Genomic DNA, 21,863 nt, shown 5'->3' on the forward strand with positions numbered 1-21,863 from the left:
CAGTAACAAATCTTTCAAATTTATTTTTAATATATTAAGCAATAATATCAAGTTGGTAGCCAAAAATTGTCATGGATTTATGATTGTGATTATGATCACTATGCTTTTTTTCCACATGGAAAAGAATGTGTTTAAAAGAAGAAACTGTGTGTATACTATATTTCATTGAAGCCATTTTCTTTTTTTTAAATATGTTTTTATTGATTTCAGAGAGGAAGGGAGAGGGAGAGAGAGAGAGAAACATCAATGATGAGAGAGAATCATTAATTGACTGCCTCCTGCATGCCCCACACAGGGGATCGAGCCCACAACCCATGCATGTACTCTTGACCAGAATCGAACCCGGGACTCTTCAGTCTGCAGGCCAACGCTCTATCCACTGAGCCAAACCAGCCAGGGCCATCGAAGCCATTTTCTTTGATATTTCCATGCTTTGAGAATGACAAATGAAAGAACTTCATAAATCTCAAAACACTTCCACTGCATTTGTCTGCCTTTTAATTTTTAATTAATTTTAGAGAGATGAAGGGTGAGAGAGAGAGAGAAAAGAAAGAGAGAGCGCAATCGATTTGAGAGAGAAACATTGATCAGGTGCCTCCTGCAAGGGCCCCGAATGGGGATCCAACTCGCAACCTGGGTATGTACCCTGACCGGGAATCGAACCTGATACCCTCTGGTGTATAGGATAATGCTCAAACCAGCCAGGGCTGTCCTCCTTTTTATTCATTGTTTTGGGGACTATTGAAAGTACAATAGAAAACACAATACACGCTAAGTCAAAGTGGCTCAGGAACCAAATAGTTAAATTCACATATGCTACCCGAAAATTAGCACCTTTGTTCTCCCCTGTCGTGTGTTTGTGACATGGTCCCAGAAAAGAATGGTGCCCTTTGGAAATGTATTCCGGTATTTCTTCTGCAGCTTTGTTTTGATGGATTGTCTTATAGCCAGCTTGAAATATATGCACATACACACTCCCTAATGTTGCAACGTTTTGTTCTGTAGGTTTAATCATTTACCATATTTAATGAATTCTCTTTCAAAGGAAAGGTTTTAAACATCTAAAGAATTTTAGGACCTTAAAGTGAATTTTTCAGTTTTTTTCCAATGCTCCAAGCAATGCTTGATTTTCTTTTTTTATTCCTTTAACAAGTAGTTATCCACTCTCTTTTTTGATATCTGTTTGACAAATGCTGATTACATTTCTGCGATGCATGAAAACTCTCATATGTTCTGGGTACACAGCAGTGAGCAAACAGACCTCTCTCCGCTCCTAGAGCCCGCTTATCTCTCCTGTCTTTCTTTGTCAGATTTCTGTTCCTTAGAGTCTAGCTTTCAACATTTGTGTGAAACCATCGTACATTTAAAATTCCATTTTTGGTTTTAGTGATTTGTGTATTTATTGTTGCCTATTTTTAAATTTTCATTTAATAAATATCAAACATGACAGCCATAGTTGTTGAATAATCCCACTGACATTAGCAACTTTTTTTTTTTAAGGAGCAGATCTTTTTCTTTCCTATTTACTGTAGAAAAGTCTTTTAGGTTCCCCTATTAGATCCTCATTGCTTCTAGCTTCACAACCAAATGAATACTCCCTTTTAAGATAATCTCATCAAACCACATTTTTTCTCAGAAGGAGATAATAATTTGCTCTCAGGCCCGTTTAGAGATTGAGTGATATCCAGGAGGTGAAAATTCCTGGCTGATCCCTGAATGAAAATTCTCTTTGCCTCTTTACTTTTCACGACTATTCATTTATCCTAGTCCTGCTCCCTGGAGTCATACAGAGAAAAGATATTCTTTTATCCATATGTAAATTATTCACATATTTTAAGTCTCCTCTTCTTCAGACTAAACTTCCTGAAATCCTTCTAACCTTCCTTAAATGCTGGAGCAAAGCGTGTCCTCACCAGTCACAGACATCTTGCCTCTGATGGGACTTTAGTTTGTCCATGTCAATGTGTGGTGTCAGTTACTGAAGACAGTGTCCTGGAAGTGACCTGACATGTACAGTGTCAACAATGTTATCACTTATCGTATTCTGACCATTGGGTGTCCATGAGGGTCACCTTAGAAAGGTGAACAGCAGAAAAGCATGGCGGGTCAGGGTTGGGCATCTTCTTCAGAGATGGGCCCTGAACAAAGGGGTGAAGTTTAGGATGGGTGTGTTTTAGGGCCCATTGTGAGGAAGTGTGATTGGAAGATAGATGGGTCCAGAGGGTAAGGGGATTTCAGTGACTAAATAAATAAGAAATAAATAGATTATATTTACTTGTAGGATATAGTGAGCTAAAAAAGAATTTAGGTTATGAGGAAATTATTTGGGCTCAGAATATGTTATACAGTGTGGAGTGCAGAATAAAGTGGGGGGAAATTAGTGATTAGGAAATTATTTAAAAGGCTATAGTAACAATTTAGATAAGAGATGATGATGGCCTGAAATATGGCATTGGTTGTGTTTAATTATACCTTTTCTGCATATTATATATACAAAATTATTGATCAAAAGTTTCCATTACTTCCACCCCTATAACACCCCCCGCCCTGAGGAAAACAAACACCATTCCAGGCTGACTAACCTATCTATCTACCAATACCTTTAGGTCAGCGGTTCTCAACCTGTGGGTCACGACCCCTTTGGGGGTCGAACGACCCTTTCACAGGGGTCACTTAAGACCATCGGAAAACACATATATAATTACATATTGTTTTTGTGATTAATCACTATGCTTTAATTATGTTCAATTTGTAACAATGAACATACATCCTGCATATCAGATATTTACATTACGATTCATAACAGTAGCAAAATTACAGTTATGAAAATAATTTTATGGTTGGGGGTCACCACAACATGAGGAACTGTATTAGAGGGTCACGGCATTAGGAAGGTTGATATACACACACACACACCATTACATCTAGAAATTGAATCGACTCAAGTTATTATTCTTTTCATATTTCTGCATTTTATTTATAAAGATGAAGTAGAATTGTATAATTGTTCCTGAGTTCACATACTGAGTTCTTTATAATTTCATAAAATGAAATTTTAGTTTCCATTGGAAAAAGTAGGTTGGATTGATTATGTAGACAAGTATCCTTTAAATATTTTTAAATGAAAAAATTATTTATAATATCTGTATGGATATATATATACACACACACACACACATTACATACTTTCGATACATATCAAAATGATTTAATTTTTACATAAACTTTGAAAAGAAAATTGTTTTCTACAGAAACTTTTGGTTTGCTTAATCCTTAGAAAGGCTTGTGAAAACCAAAAGATAAGACTTGCTCACTTATTGATGCTTCATTAAAATTCATAGTTCTGAATTTATTTTAGCATGTAAACGGATGAATTCCATATAGATGATAGACTTAAATAAAACCACAATCAAAATATCATCTACATTTATATCCAAATTATGTTTCATAAATTGTTTTATTGGCATTTGGCAATTTTAGATAGCATTACAAAGTCTACTGTTTTAATAAGAGTAAAACTTTCCAGTTGACCTGTATAAAACCATGTAGTAAAACCTGAGAAGGCTTATAATTTTATATTCCAAATCTGAACTCAGAACAGACGTTCAAATAGTTTCAGAGAAATCAGGACTTTTCCTTCCATGGCACAAAAAACACACACAAACATTCAAATGAGTTCCCTATAATAAGCCTATATAAATACAGTGGGTTTTTTTTTTCTGCTTAACCTTTTCTTTTGTCTGCCTCTCATTTATTCTTCACCATCTCCCTGTCTTCTGTTCTCTGCCTGTCTTTGTATCTCTCCATGTTTTCTCCCTGTTATTAGACTTTCATGTTTCTTTTTCTCTCTAGGTATCCCCCAGGCCCATGCCACACTGGACTTGCCTCTGTCTCTCTTTTCCCGTAGCTGTTGGCTTACTATGCCCACTCTGTTTGGCTTTTACATTTTGCTTCTCAGTTCTTGTCTTTCTTCACTTGGCTCTTTTCTTACTTGAATTAAATTTTCATTTCTCTTCTTATTCCTCTGCCTCGTCTGTCTCTTTTGATCTAGATCCCCCCTTATGTGTATTTTCTGTTATGGATATATACCGATATATTTTTTTCTGACTCTATTTGATCCCTACTCAGCTCCATCTTTTAAAAAACTTTTTAGCTCCCTTTCTGATTCCGCTGATGTGTTCCACATTTACCATCCCTATTCCATTTTTTTCTTATTTTTCTCCTATATATCTTATCATCCAGTTAGTAAGTCATAGCGACAGTACAATAATAAAATAATTTCAAGTATCATTTCACTGAAGATAGCATGAGAGTATTCATTTTCCATTTTATTGTTTTTATCTGACGAGCTTCAATGGATGCATTAGAAGTATTCTTTTTCTTCCTTTTTTAAGAAATGCACAGTTTATTTAATTGTTTTAAAATTATAATTTCTGCTATATATCCCGTTCCTGTCTCTCTACCTACCTTGAGAAGCTTAACTCCTTAGTTAGAGGAAATAAATGATATTAGTGACAAAGTTCAGAAACTGAACTCAGATTGTTCTTTGATGGAATTGATTTACGTGTTTTTTTCTCTCTGCTTCTGTATATGTGATTCAGAGATGGTAACCCAACCCACATGTTCTGTGCATGCATACCAGAGCCACGCACGCTGTATGCTTTATTGGTGGGAGCGCTGAATTTCTCAGGACTGGGGCGGGAATGCGGGTGATGACTGGTCCCCCTCCTTGAAGAACATTTAAGTTGATTCCAGCAGGTGATGCTACACTGTGCCTGTCAGAGAATCTTTCCATAGGAAACTGTTACTTAGGACAAAGGGCAGCACCAGGCTAGCTTTGCTCCTGTAACAAGAGCGCTGCGTGTGAATCTGCCTTCATTAACAGGCCAGGTTTCCCAGATGCATAGCAGCATGTTTACTGTTATATATGCGAGGCCACCAAGACGGAAAGTACTGTCTGCCGGATGCTCTGCAGAGGTGGGGAGGTCTGGGCACTGCTGTTGTGGTCTTGCGACCGAAACACTGACTCTGGACAGTTATCAGTGCTATGGGGAGGCAGATGTCTCATCTTCTTATGCTCCCGGTGCCAGGAAGCCCCGCCCACATCCTGTTCTAATGATCCTGCTTTTCTGTACCTTGCTGTCGTGTTAACACATGTTATCAGAATAAACAAACAGATGCATCGATGAATGGATAAGTACATGCCGGCATACACAACTAGAAAGGGTTTCCTCATTCTGCCTAAAAGTAAGGAACGTTATGAATGTAGGTGAAAAGGGATAAATAAAAGAAAATATTAGTTGCAAATTTTAAAAAAAATCTTTATCGTTGAGAGTATTACAGATTTTCTCTTTCCCCTCCCCCACCCTGAAAACCACCCCATTTCTGTGTCCATAGGTTATGCTTATATGCATACACATTCCTTGGTTAATCTCCTCCTGGCCCCCTCCTTCCCTCTGAGATTCCTCAGTCTGTTCTATGTTTCCATGCCTCTGGTTCTATTTTATTCATCAGCTTATCGTTGAGTCCTTGTTCATTTATTTTGATTTTTAGATTCAATTGTTGATAGCTATGTATATATTGTCATTTATTGTTCATATTTTTATCTTTTTTTAATTCATCTTCTTCCTTTTTGTTTTTAAGTTTTAATTGTGAAAAATTGAAATAAATGATTAGGACTTTTTATGAGAATTTAAAATACGTATGGATATTCTTAAAAGTTTATATCTATCTGTATCTATATCCATCTACCTATCTGTCTATCCATGTCTTTCGTGGGACTGAAAGCAGCCTAGCTTGTCTGACATCAGGAAACACACACACACACACACACACACACACACACACACACTGGGTGAAGACTATGAAGAAGGAATGCGAGTTATGCCTAAAATAAAGCATGCATCCTAGACAACAGAGTTTTAAAACTTACAAATATACTGCTTGCTCTATCAAAATATAGACTTAGGCAAATGGATATTACTTTCAGAGACAGTTTGTTGATATTAAAGCTTTATAACTTCTGAATATAAAAAAATGAGAACTTTTAGATTTCAAACTAAAATCTGCAGTTATACACACTGCTGACTTCTGTCCATTCACCCAGAAAATAGAGAATAATGCAATTCTCTTTATAGATGATACAAAAACAAAATGAAAGAAGTTTCTTTGTTGAGAAAACAGAGTAGGATACTTACTCGAATTTTTTTCGTCTCTTTAAAGATACCAAAGTCTCTTAACATTATTCGTCTTACACGTGCCTTACATTGGGCTAGCTGGATAATTTCGACAGTTATTCAGTAGAATAGTTATTGAAGAGCAATTATTTCATACCATCTTTTGGATAGGGAAGGAATGAAAAGTCATCAAAATTCAACATTAGAAATAGGAATGTTTCATTTGAGATGCTATGACAATTTTCCCCTTGATGTGTGTACTGCAAAAAGCCACAAAATTGCCTGCTAAATGTTATGTTTTCCAGGGCCAAAAGAAACTGCAAGTTAAGCTCAAATTAAATTGAGATGGAGATATACAACTTTATGGGGATGTACAGGCAGGAATTCACTGTGATCAAAGCTCACACTGAGTAGTAACACTAAAAATCCAATAAAATTCATCTGTTTAATTTTGTTTTTAATTTTAACATATATTCTAACCTGGTTTATTGTCGTAATAGTTAGCATTATTGCATTCAATCTAGTTTTGCACCTCAATTTCTGAGAACATTGTTTTAAGAAATAAATGAACTTTTATAATTAAATAAAGTACTCTATCACTGTTCATGTACTGATTGAAGTTGGAAAAATCAGCTACAAATAGTATTAATCATTTGACTACAAAATGTAGAGCCCATTTTTTCCTAAAATGTTATACAAAAGATATTTTGATTCTTAAATATAGCCTCTTCAGTACATGAATAGTTATTGATAAGAGAAATACTGAGTATGAGGTTTCATGACTAGCAAAGGTCTGCACCTCTATTTCTCCCTTGTAAATTAATTCTCACACATCTGTTACCTTAGATATTTATTTTCTTAAATAACAGTCCTGTAGTTAGATTTTGTACTTTTAAGAAAGATGTCTAAATTTGTCTTGCATATGAATTCATTTAGTATTTCTCTGTATTCAAAGGGAAATTTAGAAAAATTCACGGAAGCTAAAATCTTTTATTTCAAACCATAGTCACATGACGATAATGTGAGTACCAATGACAATACATTCCTAAAATAAGACATTTATAAATTTTTATTAAAATGTTTCACTTTAAAGAAAAAGTATCTATTTATAATACACCTAACTTGGCAAATGCCATTTGTGTGATGCAAATGCAACCTATATTTGATCAGTTAGATTTAATTTTATTTAACAATGCATCCTTTTAAAACATGTTTCAAGTAAAGGCTTTTCTAGTTTACCTTCTCCCCATCCCCAATTTACTAGAACTACAAGAATGCTTTTGGAAGGAGAGGGAAAAAAAGATAGTATAATTGAACATCTGGAGTTTTCAATGATTTGAAATATTGTCTTATATGTTGAAGAATATTGAGGAAATAGAAATGTGGGGTGGGAGATGGTTAAAGTAGGAGGGATCCTGGCTTTCCCATCATGGTGAATACAAGCGATGCAGTATTCAGTAATACGTTCTGCAGGCTGCCCCTTCCGTCCTGCATCACGCCATAACTTTAACAAAGCGCTGTTCTGGCTGCAGACTTGTGAGGGAAAAAGACTGGCTCACCTTCTGGGCTTTGATGTCTCCAGTAACATTTTTTCCTGGCGTTAAATGTGAAGGTAAACCATTCAAAGAGCTGCACACCAGAACTTTGCTTTCATAAACTCATTATTTTCCCTTTTCCTTCTTTCCCTCATTCTGTTTTTTTTTTTTAAAGAGGAAAACTAGTTTTTAGCCCCTAGATTTGAAAGGAGCACAAAATGAGAATTGAAAATGATAAAACCTGAATAGAATTTGTATCATTTCCTTTTCTTGCTTTCGCCTTTGTCACTATAATTCACATGTCATGGAAGTAAGAATAAAACATCTCAGGCATTAGGGTTGAATGATAGCTCATTCATATGACAATGACTGCTCCGAGGACAGAACATTCCTCAGAATGTAGCCATTCTTGTGGCAAAGATGATAATGACAAGGAGAAAGGGTGCAAAATTAACCAATTCTGGGGTCTTTATAAAGAAACCTATGAGTCTCCCCTAATGTGGCCCCATGCACTACATTAGCTAAGGAGTAAAAAGGGGGCGGGTAGCCTTCCTGATGTCCAAGCAAACTTCTCAGTTTGATTCTTGCAAGAGAAGCCTGCTTGGGAAGGTCTGTGTTTCTACCAGTAGATGTCACTGCAATCAACAGAAATGCCCCAGGGGCAAGGAGAAACACACAGGAATGACAGCACACCAGAAAGAACACAATGAAGGCAAAACAGAGAACACAGCATGGTAAATGCTTCACCAAACAGCAAGCGTTCTAGATGCTGTGGGTTTTAATTTATCGGACATGTTTCTGCCTTTATGACGGGAGTATCTAATGAGGACCCGGGGAGCGTGGCCTTTAGCGCTGCTGCTGCTGGACCTGTAGCCTCTGACTTGAGGACCCCATGTGGGTCCCCTGGTGGTTTCTGTGGGTCTGGAGCTCTCTAGGTGAGGAGCTAGGGTTGCTGTTTAACTCTTGCCTGGGCTTTGACTCACTCTGTGATTTGGGTTTAAACTGAATATGAAAGGGATTTCATAGGAGGAGGAGTGTGCACTGTTCCTAGTGAGTTGGGGGTGGGGGGAGGGGCTGGGTTGGGTGCCAGTTGTTGGATATTTCCTCTTCTCCCTCTGGCTCTCTTTCACAGGGTGAAAGGAACTGGTGGTTTGTACATTTTTGGGGCCCATCTCAAATGCACGTTTGAGCATTATGCGTGTGTGTGTGTGTGTGTGTGTGTGTGTGAGAGAGAGAGAGGAGGGAGAGAGAGAGAGAGTTTGTGCACACACACATGTTCTGACATTTGGTCCATTTGGTGAGTATTACAGACTGCACACAGCACACCTGCTCCTGGTGAGCAGCTCTAGTTTAGAATTTCGGTGCCACACACACAAAAAGCACATTTCTTCTCACCCAAAGACCTCGCTCATTTGTGTATTCTAGTGCGGGCATCAGTTGGCCCTGGGTTAAATGACCAGTGGCAGAGAAATCCCAAATTAGAAGGGTTTACGAGGTCACATTACTATCCTCGGGCCAACACCAGACCCTCCCCTTCCTTGTGCTTTGCAGCCTCTCCCAAATGTCTTCTTTTGGATGAAATCTTGTTGATCAAGGCAGGAGAAACCTCCAGCTCCCTGCATGTTTTCATCTCCTTTCCTACATATGTTTGGTACGTTCTAGATCATGGGTGTGCCTACCCTGATACGGTGGTTAGTTCATCAGAGCCAGGAGTGCCCTGTCCTAGTAGCCAGTGCTCTCTCCATTCCTCACAGGATGGCGATGCCACGTTCCATCTTAAAGGGCACCTGCAGCATTGCCTGAAATTCAGATCACCGAAGGGGACATGTTTAGCTTGTCCTGAATCTTGTCCTAAGAGTGTTCTGGCTTTTCCTGGGACCCTTGAAGTGCTGGAAAAGGCGACAGCCTTGCAGACTTCCTTTGCTTCAGTCTAAGAAAATCAGTCAGATTTCCATCAGTCCTCATGGCTCTTTTGAACATCAGGCTTTTATTTCACACTTAAAAGAAACTCTGTCAAATATTTTGGTCACCAAATATAACCTCCCCACAAATGACAGAGAGTGATGATTAGATACTATATACTAGACATCCTTTCTAAAAAAAAATCCTGTTTTCTGTCACTAATAATTCTATGCCTTTAAAATAATGACCACTATTTGCAATACTTACGATATTTTGGGGTCTTCTTGGACTGAGCTATTGACAAATGTTTGGATGGTAGAGCTCTGTAATATCCAACATCCTCTACGGAAGGAATAAGAACAAAAGGTAAACAAAGCTATTGTGTTTCCTCATAAAAGGTGTAGATGAAAAAATGTGGAACAGGAGATAAACTATTTTACTTCAGATGCAAAAGGAGAGAGCCGATTGAGAACCATTTTCATCTGTATATAAAATTTACTAGAAATGATAAAAGGTGCATGTTATTAAGCTCAATGTGATATTGTCCCTTTAAGTGCTGTATTCTTTGCAGCTTTGCTTGTCTCCCTGGCTCCTAAGATTGCCTGATCCTCTTTTCTGGAATTCTTTCATTAGTTTGGATCTGTGACCTTAAAATCTTTGAAATTGCTTATTCTTAGAGATTTCAATATTTGCTCCGATGACATTTTTTGATTGCCAGCACATAGGCATCCTTAAGAGTTTTGAATTTACTTTGTATCCCTTAGTCCATATAAATCTGGCAATCAAGATTTCTCTGAGTTTAATTTGCTTTCTGTTGAGGATTTAAATGACATTATCCCGAAGCTTTAGCCGTCTACTTCCAGGCCCTAATCCTTGGCTTCCTCACTGGTGAAAGGCTGTTAGTTTCTTAGGTTCAGTTTAACCTCCTAGTTAATCTCTGACTTCTGGTAAATTGCCATCATGTTTAAAATCTGCAATTTTTTTCTCAAAAAAAAAATCCTGCTCACAAAGGACCATATGACTAACTTATATCACCTTATTTTTTTTTAATTTAACTAAGCTCAGGAGAAGAAAATCATTGCCGATCAGCTCTAGCAGTATCTTAACTGTCATCAGATCGAGAATAAATTTCAGTCAGGATTCTGCTCTTTTCATAGCACATCAGCTGCACTTCCTAAAGTTGGAACTGGGCTGACGGTCTCACTGACACTCTTCATGGAGTTTCTGCTCCTACCCGGGGTCTTTGGGTTGGGCAGCTGCTGCCTTCTGACAGGAAATACAGTAAAAAGGGCATTTTTAATCCTGCAAAAGTGTATCTGGCATTATTTGTCGGTTTCATTTTTTATTTACTTCCTGTTTCCTTCAGCCAGAGCTCACTGAGAGATGATGGCCCTTGCCTAATAGGCTGCCCTAGGGTTAGAGATTTATACGTTAACACGCGCACAGCTCCGGGAGACACACTGCTCAGCTCTCCACACGCAGATCCCATGCAGGGTCTTCACTCCGCTTCGGGAAATTTTATACAAGCTCTTCGCAGTGGATCTGTTTATTTGGCTGGCTGGCTTACTGTGGGGAAATCGCCAAAAGTTTGCTAAAATTGAATCCAGATAAGACAGAATTCCTTTTGATTGGATCTTATCCCTCGGTCGATCAACACTCTTCTGTCACGCTGAAAGTTGGCAATTCACTCATAGCACTGGTCCCAAAGGGGAAAACCTTGGTTTTATGCTTGACTCTCTACTGTCATTTATGAATTGTGTAAATATAAATATTAAATGGTCATATTTTCCTTTGAGACAGAGAGCAGGGATAAAGTAAACAGTTATCCACTCAATATTAGGAAGTGTCACTTTCTGATGAGCCATTTTCACTTGTACTACAGAGATTTCTTATGAATTTGATGGATTGAGCAAGCACTTTCTGAATTTTTTAATACTAACTTCAGGGATGCTAAGCAGCACTCTACCTCCAGAGAAACGGCATCATGATCTTCACCTGCTCTCTAAACATCCTCTAGGCAGGAAGGGACTGAGAGATTCCTGGGAGACAGAGCTCTTACTCCGCCCTGTTCTAATTACCTAGGCAACTAGGTAATAACATGCACCGGAGAACCTACCACAGTGGAAACTCCAATTCTGGTTGAATTGTGATAGAAGAATTTCAATAATTTCAAAAAGAGTATCCAACTGTCAGTAGATGAGAAGAGAGTTTATCAAGTTCCAATGCACATCCTTCTAGATCAGTGCTCCTGGAGTCATTAATGAGTGCCAGTGCACCTGGAGATGGTCCAAAAGGTTACACATGGTGGACAAGTGCGTCTTCTTCTAACCAGAAGTTCACTGTGCTGTTATGAAAAAGGAAAAGATTTCTGTCAAGGCGGTATTTCGTGATGGTATTTGGTCAGGGCACAGGATTATACAAATTCTACCCCGACTCTGGATCTTCACGCTGAGGGCTAGATGCACAGGTGTTGAACAAGGTAAAATGGCGCTTCGTTACCACTGGAGCCATTGCCCATCGGGTCCAAAAGCATTCCTTGGGTGGATGAATCAGACCTCACAGGAGATTGTTTTACAAGATTAGTAAAAGTCAAAAGTCTAGAACAGAGGCAAAAGAAGTATCTTTTATAGACTACACTCACTTTCATATCCATTCCACAGATAACTGATCTTAGTCATCTCCTTGTTAATGCAGCATCTGTGACTCTATTTCCCAGATTTCCTTGTATGCAAAGTGAAGTGATATATACGCAGTATGATTTGTGACTGTAAAAGATTGGAAACAAGCCCAAAGTTCATCAATAGGGAGTGGCAGGCTAATTCACAACATAGGTATTCAATTGAATACTGTGTGTGTGTGTGTGTGTGTGTGTGTATATATATATATAGTATTTTCAAAAAACCTGGGAAAACTTCTTACGTATTGCTATGGAAAATTCTTCATGATACCTTAAGTAAAAAAGAGCCAGGCATGAAAGAGTGGGATTATGTGTGTTTTTCTGGTGACAAATGTGGTGAAGATTTGTGTGTTTGTATTTTTATAAGAAAGTAGTGGAAACACAAAAATAGAATAAAGTCTTGCCGTTTGCGACAGCATGGATGGACTCAGAGGCTATTATGCTCAGTGAAATAAGTCAGTGAGAGAAAGACAAATACCATATAATTTGACTTACATGTGGAATCTAATGAACAAAAATAAATGAACAAACGAAATTGAAGCAGAGAATAGACTGATGGTTGCCAGAGGGGAAGTGGGTTGAGGGGACTGGGTGAAAGAGGCGAAGGGATTTAGAAGTACAAATTGGTAGTTACAAAATGACTATGGGGATGTGAAATAAAACACAGGGAATATAATCAATAATATTGTGATAACTATGTATGGTGCCAGGTGGGTACTGGAAATACTGAGGGGAAGGAACACCATGTAAAGTATATGGTTGCCTAACCATTATGCTGTACCCTGAAACTAATACAAGGTACTACTGAGAGTAAACTGTAATTAAAAATTAAAAAAGAGACAAATAGTAGAAGAACATGAGAAACGTCCAAAAGCATGATTATTTTGGAGGAATTAGGAATAGGAAAAGAGAATGGAGTGAGTAAAATTTTCACTGTGATTTTTTTAAGAAAAATCTTTGTTGTTGAAAGTGTTACATATGTCCCCCTTTCCCCTCCATTGACCCCTTCTAGCCCGCCCCCACCCCTGTCCAGGCCTTCACCACCCTATTGTCTGTGTCCATGGGTTATGCCTGTATGCATACAAGGTCTTTCATTGATCTCTTCCTACCCACCACCCACCCACTCCCACCTTCCCTGTGAGATATGACATTCATGACTTTTTATATACATTACTATCAAACAATTAAGTAAAATAAATTTTATTTGTATTTAATACTTACTGTACTCACTAATAGTTACTTGTTAAATATTTTCCACAACTTTCATAAACTATTTGTGACTCTCGAGATAAACAAAGGAAACAATTTGTGGAGCCGTATGGCTCCTATGAAAGCCAGGGCTTGGAATGAAACCCAGGGTGTACATTATTGAGTTGTTGACCTTCTAAAAATAATGTATTTGCCTAAACTTCAGTTTGATAAAATGGAATTAGAAGTGCTTTACAGAATTGTTTTGAAGCTCAAATTACATCATATGTGTTAAAATGAATGCAGTTTACTTTTGCTGTTACTATGGTTACTATAAGAATCAATGTAAGAAACATTTATCTGGAGTTTTCCTAGAAAGAAAAAACAAACACAATTTAGAAATGTTTCCATTATTTTATGTATCCATTTCATGGGAAGTCATGGGACTCCTCTTGCCACTTATCGAATGACATACACTTATCTACCCGGTCATACTGGCATAAAGGCCATATGAAAACATTCCACAAAGGATAGCAGGGATACAATAAATACAGAGGCAGATAGGGACGTAGTGCCTCTTAATTTCCTTGTTGCTATTTGCTTCATCTTTAAGGGAACATAGTGCACTATAGGCACAGACCAGACCCTTACTTTAAAACTCTTAGCAACACTTGTGCTTGTAGTCTAGGGCAGGGTTTTGTCTGACTTGAGGGTGGACTGGGCCAGATAAATCCAGTGTCAGAACTGCAATGACTGAAAGTGGACTTTAATGCCTTGTCTAAGTAGACCCCCACTGCACCGAAGAGAAGGAGCTCTCTGCATCTCCTGAGATCAGATTCAGTGTGGATAAATCATGAGTCATTTTTTAGAGTGGGCCAGAGGCGGAGGAGCAAAAGACGCAACAGCCGCTATTAGTTGTTATTATTACTGGTGGTGGGAGCAAAGTTAAAAGAGAATAGAAGCTGTCAGGGGGGAAGGGAGTTTCAGGGCTGGGTGAAAAGGTTAAGGGATTAGGCAAAGAAAACAGTATGGCGACTACCAGAGGGAAAGGAGGTAGGGGAGGTAGAAGAGGGTAAAGGGGGGATAAATGGTGATAGAAGGAGACTTGACTTGGAGTGGTGAACACACTATGCAATATACAGATGATGCATTATAGAGCTGTACACCTGAAACCCATACAATTTATTAACCAATGTAATCCCAATCAATTCAATGGAAAAAACAACAACTAAAAAAAAAAGAGAGAGAGAGAGTAGAAGGTACAGTAGGTGGTCATGTCTTCATGGCCCGAACAGGCACTGCTGTGTGGGTAGCTGCAGAACCGAGGAGCTGGGCTGCTGAAACACCTTATCTTTTCTCCATCATGATTCTTCTTTCACCCACTTTTAAAGCTCTCTTCACCAGGAAGCTATCATCAGTCCTCAGGAGTGTAGAGGGCCCTATAGGACTCTCTGTCCAAATACCCTCTTCAAGGCTGTCTCAGCCCTCCACCCGATGCCGGTAAATCACGTGCTGGGCTCACAGCTGCATCCTTCCTTGGACATTGCCCTGGGAAGCAGAGGAATGAATTGCCCATGGTCATGCCCCTTGACTGGCTGATGACGGACTAAAGACCCACTGTCTGCATTTGGGATAATTCTGAAGAGCCATTTCAGGTTTCCATAGAATTAGCTGAGTCCATCACACTGAGGGGCAACTTCTTCCTCTCTTCCTTCCTCTTTTTCTAATCAGTGTAGCTGCCAACAGTACTCCCTGATAAACCTTCCAAATACAATTCTCTCTGAGTCTGTTTCCCAAGAACTCAATCTAAGGCAGGGGTGCTGGTAGCTTCAGTGACGATAGAGGAGGCTGCTTCTCAAGTCACGAACAAGTATGTCCTTCTAAACGCAAGGGTCCTGACATCAGGACCAGTTAGTTTCATTCTCTGCCCTCAGTCCAGTGAGTCATCCCAAGGATCTCTTCGAGATTTGGACTACAGTCTTCAAGCTCAGAGGATATTACTAGAAACCTGCTGAGTAATTCTTACGAAAGAACATTGTTCTTCAGAGGGCTCTTCAGAGTTTCTAGGCTAGGCCTAATTAAAAAATAATAACAATCTTTACATGCTTGCCTTAAATTTCGTCTTACATTTGTTCCAGAACATTGATCCCATGATTGGTCTCAGACTTTCTATTTTTTTCTGTAGATTTTTGGTCGATATCTGTTTATGTCACTTATGAAAAATTTGCCTTTAATGCCTGATTTGTATCATTAGATGGATAGAAGCTATATCTCTGGGTGGCCTCTACTAAGGAACTTAAAATGACATTAAGTGATATTTCTTTATTTTTCTGAATCATAACAGGCTCATAACCATTATTAAATGCTAGCTCAAATTCTACAACATACAAGACGCCTTCTATGACTGGACCATTCCCTTCATGCGTGCCCACAGTTTTGAAATTCTGGTGGTGGATTAAGTCATTGTGATTCAGCAACTGCTAATACAAGGGCTTAATTTCCCTTACTGTTCCCATGCTTCCCAAAGTAGACTGAAGAATTTTCAAGACATGTTTATGTTACTCTTGCATTCACTAGAGTATGTAGCATAGGAGTTATTCAACTCACAACAATCAATCAATTGTAGCAGTGACATGCAGTTAATCTGTATGTCACTAAGGCTGACTTCTAAGTGGCACTAATTATAAGTTTCTACTCTATAGAAAAGAACTATAAGGTTGTGGTTATGGCATGTCACTTTAACAACAAACGAGTTCAGTTCCCAGGACCACCAGATTCTAGCTGTTGACTCTCACAAATCTATTAATATTTGGGAACATCAATTTCCCCCTTTTTAAATTTAGGATGGTAAGAACATTTGTCTCCCAGAATTATTAGAAGTATTGATGGCTGACTTAATGAATAAAAAGCACTTAATGCAGTGAAAATGAATGCTTATTATTATTATACTAAAATATTAGAACATAATTCTGGGTTCACTACTACAAAGAGAAGAATATGGCATTGTATTCAAATGGTATTAAAATAGAATACCTTTCTAGTTAACACCTTTCTAATTTTAATTTGTTTCTAATTTTAAATGATGGGCTTATAAATAGAATGAAATATTTTTAGAAATAGAATTGATGTCATAATACTTTCATGGGACCTTCCTTTCAGAACTGCATATCTCAACTATTATGGCCAATAGAAGTAGTAAAATGCATTTTTGTCCCCATTTGCTCTTGCTAGGCTTAACTGTCTGATGTCGCTCATTGGACTTCATTGTGCCATTATTTACGATATACCATGGACTCCCCTAGACACATTGTGGTTTTTTTTAAAAATGTATTTCTTTATTGGTTTCAGAGAGGAAGGGAGAAGGAGAGAGAGATAGAAACATCAATGTTGAGAGAGAATCATTGATCGGCTGCCTCCTGCATGCCCCTTACTGGGGATTGAGCCCGCAACCCAGGCATGTGCCCTTGGCCAGAATCAAACCTGGGACCCTTCAGTCCGTAGGCTGACGCTCTATCCACTGAGCCAAGCCAGCCAGGGTGACACATTGTGTTTTATCTTCAACTAGAGGCCTGGCGCACAAAATTCATGCACAGGTATGGTCCCTAGGCCTGGCCTGTGGTCAGGGCCATCTTCCCCGCCCCCTTCTGCCACCCACACCCTGGTTCCGCTTTCCCCATCTGGCGATTGGAGCCTGCCGGCTGGGGGAAGGGACCAAAACGTTGGCCAGCAGGCCCCGATCGGTGATCAGGGCCTGCAGCTGGGGGCAGCTCCTGCATTGAGCGTTTGCTTGCTGGTGGTCAGTGCGCATCACAGTGACCAGCTGTTCCACCGTTCGGTTGATTTGCATATTACCCTTTTATTATATAAGATGTCTCATCTCTTTATCCTCTAGACCAGTGGTCAGCAAACTGTGGCTTGGCAAACCGCGGCTCACGAGCCACATGCGGCTCTTTGGCCCCTTGAGTGTGGCTCTTCCACAAAATACTGACTTCTGCGCATGGGCCACAAAGTTTCAATCGCACTGTACGTGCGCGTCCGCACGTGGTATTTTGTGGAAGAGCCACACTCAAGGGGCCAAAGAGCTGCATGTGGCTCGCGAGCCACGGTTTGCCGACCACGGCTCTAGACTAACCTTCCCTCCCAAGTGATACTGGAGAAGATCCATTGTGTCAGTGACCTATGACTGTGTTACAAATTAGCACAAAATGAGCAGCTTAAAACAGTAAATATCCACTATCTCATGGTTTCCTGGGTCAGGTGTCTGGGCATGACAGCTGGGTTCCTCAGGCCAAAGGTCTCTTAGGAGGCTGTCCCCAGGTTATCAGTCCCATCAGAGGTCTCGTCCAAAAGCGTTCCTGAGGCAAGTCCACTTCCAAGCTGACTCATCAGGTTGTCAGGATTCAGTTCCTCCTGAGTTGTCACACTCAAGATCTCAAATGCTTTCTGAATGTTGGCAGGAGGCCTCCCCCTTGTCATGTGGGTGTCTCCATAGAGATATGACAGAAATGACATTCCTTCACCTCTCCCACCTTCTGTTCACTAGAAGCAAGTCACGAAGTCTGACTTTCACTGGAGGTGAGGAGATTCCAGAAAGGCCTGAATCCCAGGAGGCCAGGATGGTTGGGGTCATCCAAGAGGATGGCCACCATGTCATGAGTAAGAACTGCCTTATTAATCATGCTGCACGCATGGAAACAGGTTAAATATACAACGCTGCTTCTTTACATATTGTTGGAATTTTAAAGATACTTTCTATAATGTCTACTGCAATTATTTCCTAAGGCTTCCTCATTTATATAAATTTAGGCAAAATTATAACATTTTAATTATTGTCCTGAACATCGTGATGTAGGATGTGGACTGGAAATTACAAGACTTGTTGTTTTTCATCCGGGAGGTATCTCATACTTACTCTTGACTCTCCCTTGCCTAGCTGCTAAATAGTTGTTTTTTATTTTATTTATAAAAAGGGAGCAACAATTTCAGTTTACAAGTAGTGGGATTATGAATACCACTTTTTTTTTTTTAAAAAAGAGCACTTTACAGCAATACTTTGAAATTATCTAAGTGATCTTAATACCAGTAATTTATAAACAAGAGCCATTCTTGCACTTGAAGTTCATGGTACATTTTAGGTTGCATAATAATTTACTGGCAGTCAGTTCTTGATTTCCCTTTTGTGCGTTTCATGTCATTTTATGTGTCTTTGGGGATTCTGATTAGTACATGGCCTTCATTTATAACAGGAAGACTGTGAATAGAACAAATGATCAACGCAATAAAATTAACCCGAGCAGAGAGCTGGCTTTTAAAGTCAGTTACTTCGTACCCTGCCCTTCCATTTTCTTGTCTTAAATAGGAGTTGTGTGGATATTTGATCACAGCTATCCCCACTTGGAAATGCAATGCCAATATTTCCTGAAATAAAAACAGACTCTTCAAGCCATGTTTTGGCATTACAAAGTTAAAATTAGATCCCACTTCAAACCGGCTTCTTTAATTAGGAAATATCCCAAACAAAAGACCTCACTTTCCAAGGAACATTGAACTATTATGCTAATTGGAGTGGCCACTGTGTAAGTCTTGGGTGGATCTGAAGAAAGTACCAGTTATTCTGGCTGGAGTTTCCAACCACACTCATTTTGCTAAATTGCATTTCTTTAGGAGAGCAGCCTGATAGACTACAAGTGTTACTAATTCTATTAAAAAAAACCCTTTTCATTTTTTCATACTTAACAATCAAAAACCTTAACCACTATCTATTTTTAAATGGTATAGTTCCATAAACAGATTGAAACACTTGAATAACCACTTTATGATAATGAGGTTTTTCTGAGTGACCACCCTGTTCCTTTTAATTTTCCCAAGCTGCAATTCTAAATTATGCAAATCATAAAATTATGTTTTGAAAAATATGTAACTTTATATTTGGTTGGATAATTTAATCTGAAAAATGACAGGGATAAAATCTATGCTATTTGGACAATGGGTTCAAGCCCAAATAGCCTATAAGAGCCGCTAAGCAGTCACTATATATCTCTCCTCCCTCTCCTCTGTCATCCTCTGCTTCCCAACACTCTGTGATCCAGAGGGACCTGTGCATATTCCCTGGAGGGAGCATTTCAAGGAAAGCAAAGGCATGGCAGATAATAGAGACAGAAAACATTTTTTAAAGCTTAATGAATGTGATTTTTATCTACTGATGGAGCCATTTCCAGTATGTGTGTGCTATGTATGTCTCAAAAAATTTGCCAATATTGTAAGAGAGGAACATCAATGTGAGAGAGATACATCGGTAGCCTCCCTGGGGAGTGACAACCGGGCATGAGCCCTGACCAGGAATCGAACCTGTGATCTTCCGGTGCACGGGATGACACTGCCACCGACTGGGCCACAGGGGCCAGGCCCAGAGGGAAATTTTAACTGGGTTCATTTTGCATCACCGTCAGAAATTTCCAGTGTTTTCTTTTCCTTCCATAAGTATGCTTTTTAAAAATGGTTTCCACATCTTTTCCAAAATTCCTCCTGTTTTTTTTCACTTGATTTAATTTCCGATCCACATTTTAACACATTTCTTTTGTTCAAAGATTCTTTTCCATTTCTTCAACAAGATACATCAGTCACAGAGATTTATAATCCCTGCATATGCAATTTTAACAGAAACACACAGCATATTAAGTTTAAATGCCATCATTTCATATTTTTTAAACTTGCCCTTTTTCTGATTCTTCCATATCTTTACCCCCCATGTAACATCATTTCACGTTCACTGTATCATAATTTCTCATTTCCAGTGAATCCATATCTGGCCATAAGTAACTAGAAGTTTTGAAATAATTTCTTTCATAGTTTTTGTTTTGTTTTGAATTTTTCTTGAGTTACTTTCTTTATTAATATTCTTAATATAAAGTAAAAAATAATTGAGAAGAGGACCAAGTATTTTTCTGATTGTATTTTTCATAGCATCAAAATACAAAACACCCTACATTCAAGGTTCTTAAGAAGATACTTCTTTATACAGCCCACAAATAAAAAGGTAATGCTTAATGGCTAATGGAAATATATGTATATATCTATAACTCTCCCTTTCGAACATATTTTAAATATTCTTAAGTATACTTATATGCATAAATACCTCTCTTCAGAAATTACACCACTAAGAATTTGTTTTGCATCACTTAAATACTTTTATGGACATATAATTCTTCAGCTGTATATGCATATGTTTAAATGTGTACATTCAGTATTATAATAAAAATTGGCCTTTATCTTATAAAATATTTTCCATATTACTTTCTTAGTAAATTATTTTTATACCTGTATTTATTTTTTTATTGATTTTAGAGAGAGAGGAAAGGGGAGAGGAGAGAGAGAGAGAGAGAGAGAGAGAGAGAGAGAGAGAGAGAGAAAGAAAGAGAGAGAGAGAGAAAGGAACATCAATCAGTTGCCTCCTGCATGTCCCCTATTGGGGATGGAGCCTGCAATGCTGATATGTGTCCTGACCAGGAACTGAACCAGAGACCTTTGGGTGCATGGGAGTACACTCCAACTGAGCCATACCAGCCAGGGCTATGCCTATACTTCTAATATATTTCCATTAAAAACAATCTTGCAGCAGCAACATAGCTTCAGAAGTCTTTCTTTTGCCATCATGTGATTTTTTCCTGCATGACAAATTCTTAAACTAAATGTGCTGAATCAAATAGTCATGCTAATTTTTCTTCCAAAATATTGTACTTATTTCTGTCTCTATCAGTATAATGTATAAGATCTCCATCATTCTAATTTTACAGACTAAATTCAAGAAAAGGAACATTTAGGCTTTAGTTTCTGATTTTCTTTTTTTGATCTGGGCAAAAATGAACCTATTTCCACACATTAATATTTGTGTACATTATCTCTGAAATATCCATCTCTTTTATCTATTTTTTTTGTATTTTTGGTTCTTATTGCTTTATATTACATGAATATTTCAACTTTATTTTTGGTATATTGCAGACACTCTCTTTCAGGCTCTTGCTGTCTTTTTAGTTGGTTTAGCATCGCTTTTAGGGAACATTGCTATTTAAAAATGGAGGTATTGCCCAGCCCTTCCAGACTGATATGTCTTAGGTTAATTTTTGACTTACTCCTGAAATTTATACCTAACACTTAGTTACCTGACTTAGAGCACAGCCTCATGGGAAAGAGAGAAAGAGGCAGAGAGACACATCAACACAGACAAAAGCAAGATCACTCACATAACATTGACTAAAATTTGTTTGACCTCAGAGCATGTATTCTAGAATGATGTGCTGCATATTGTGGGGATGGAGAATAGCTTTGAAGCCTCTATAAGGAACAGCCCAGATGAATAAGATCAGCGCACTGACTTACAAGCACAAA

This window comes from Myotis brandtii, unplaced genomic scaffold (genome assembly GCF_000412655.1).
Source record: "Myotis brandtii unplaced genomic scaffold, ASM41265v1 scaffold896, whole genome shotgun sequence".
In the NCBI taxonomy this organism is placed as follows: Eukaryota; Metazoa; Chordata; class Mammalia; order Chiroptera; family Vespertilionidae; genus Myotis; species Myotis brandtii.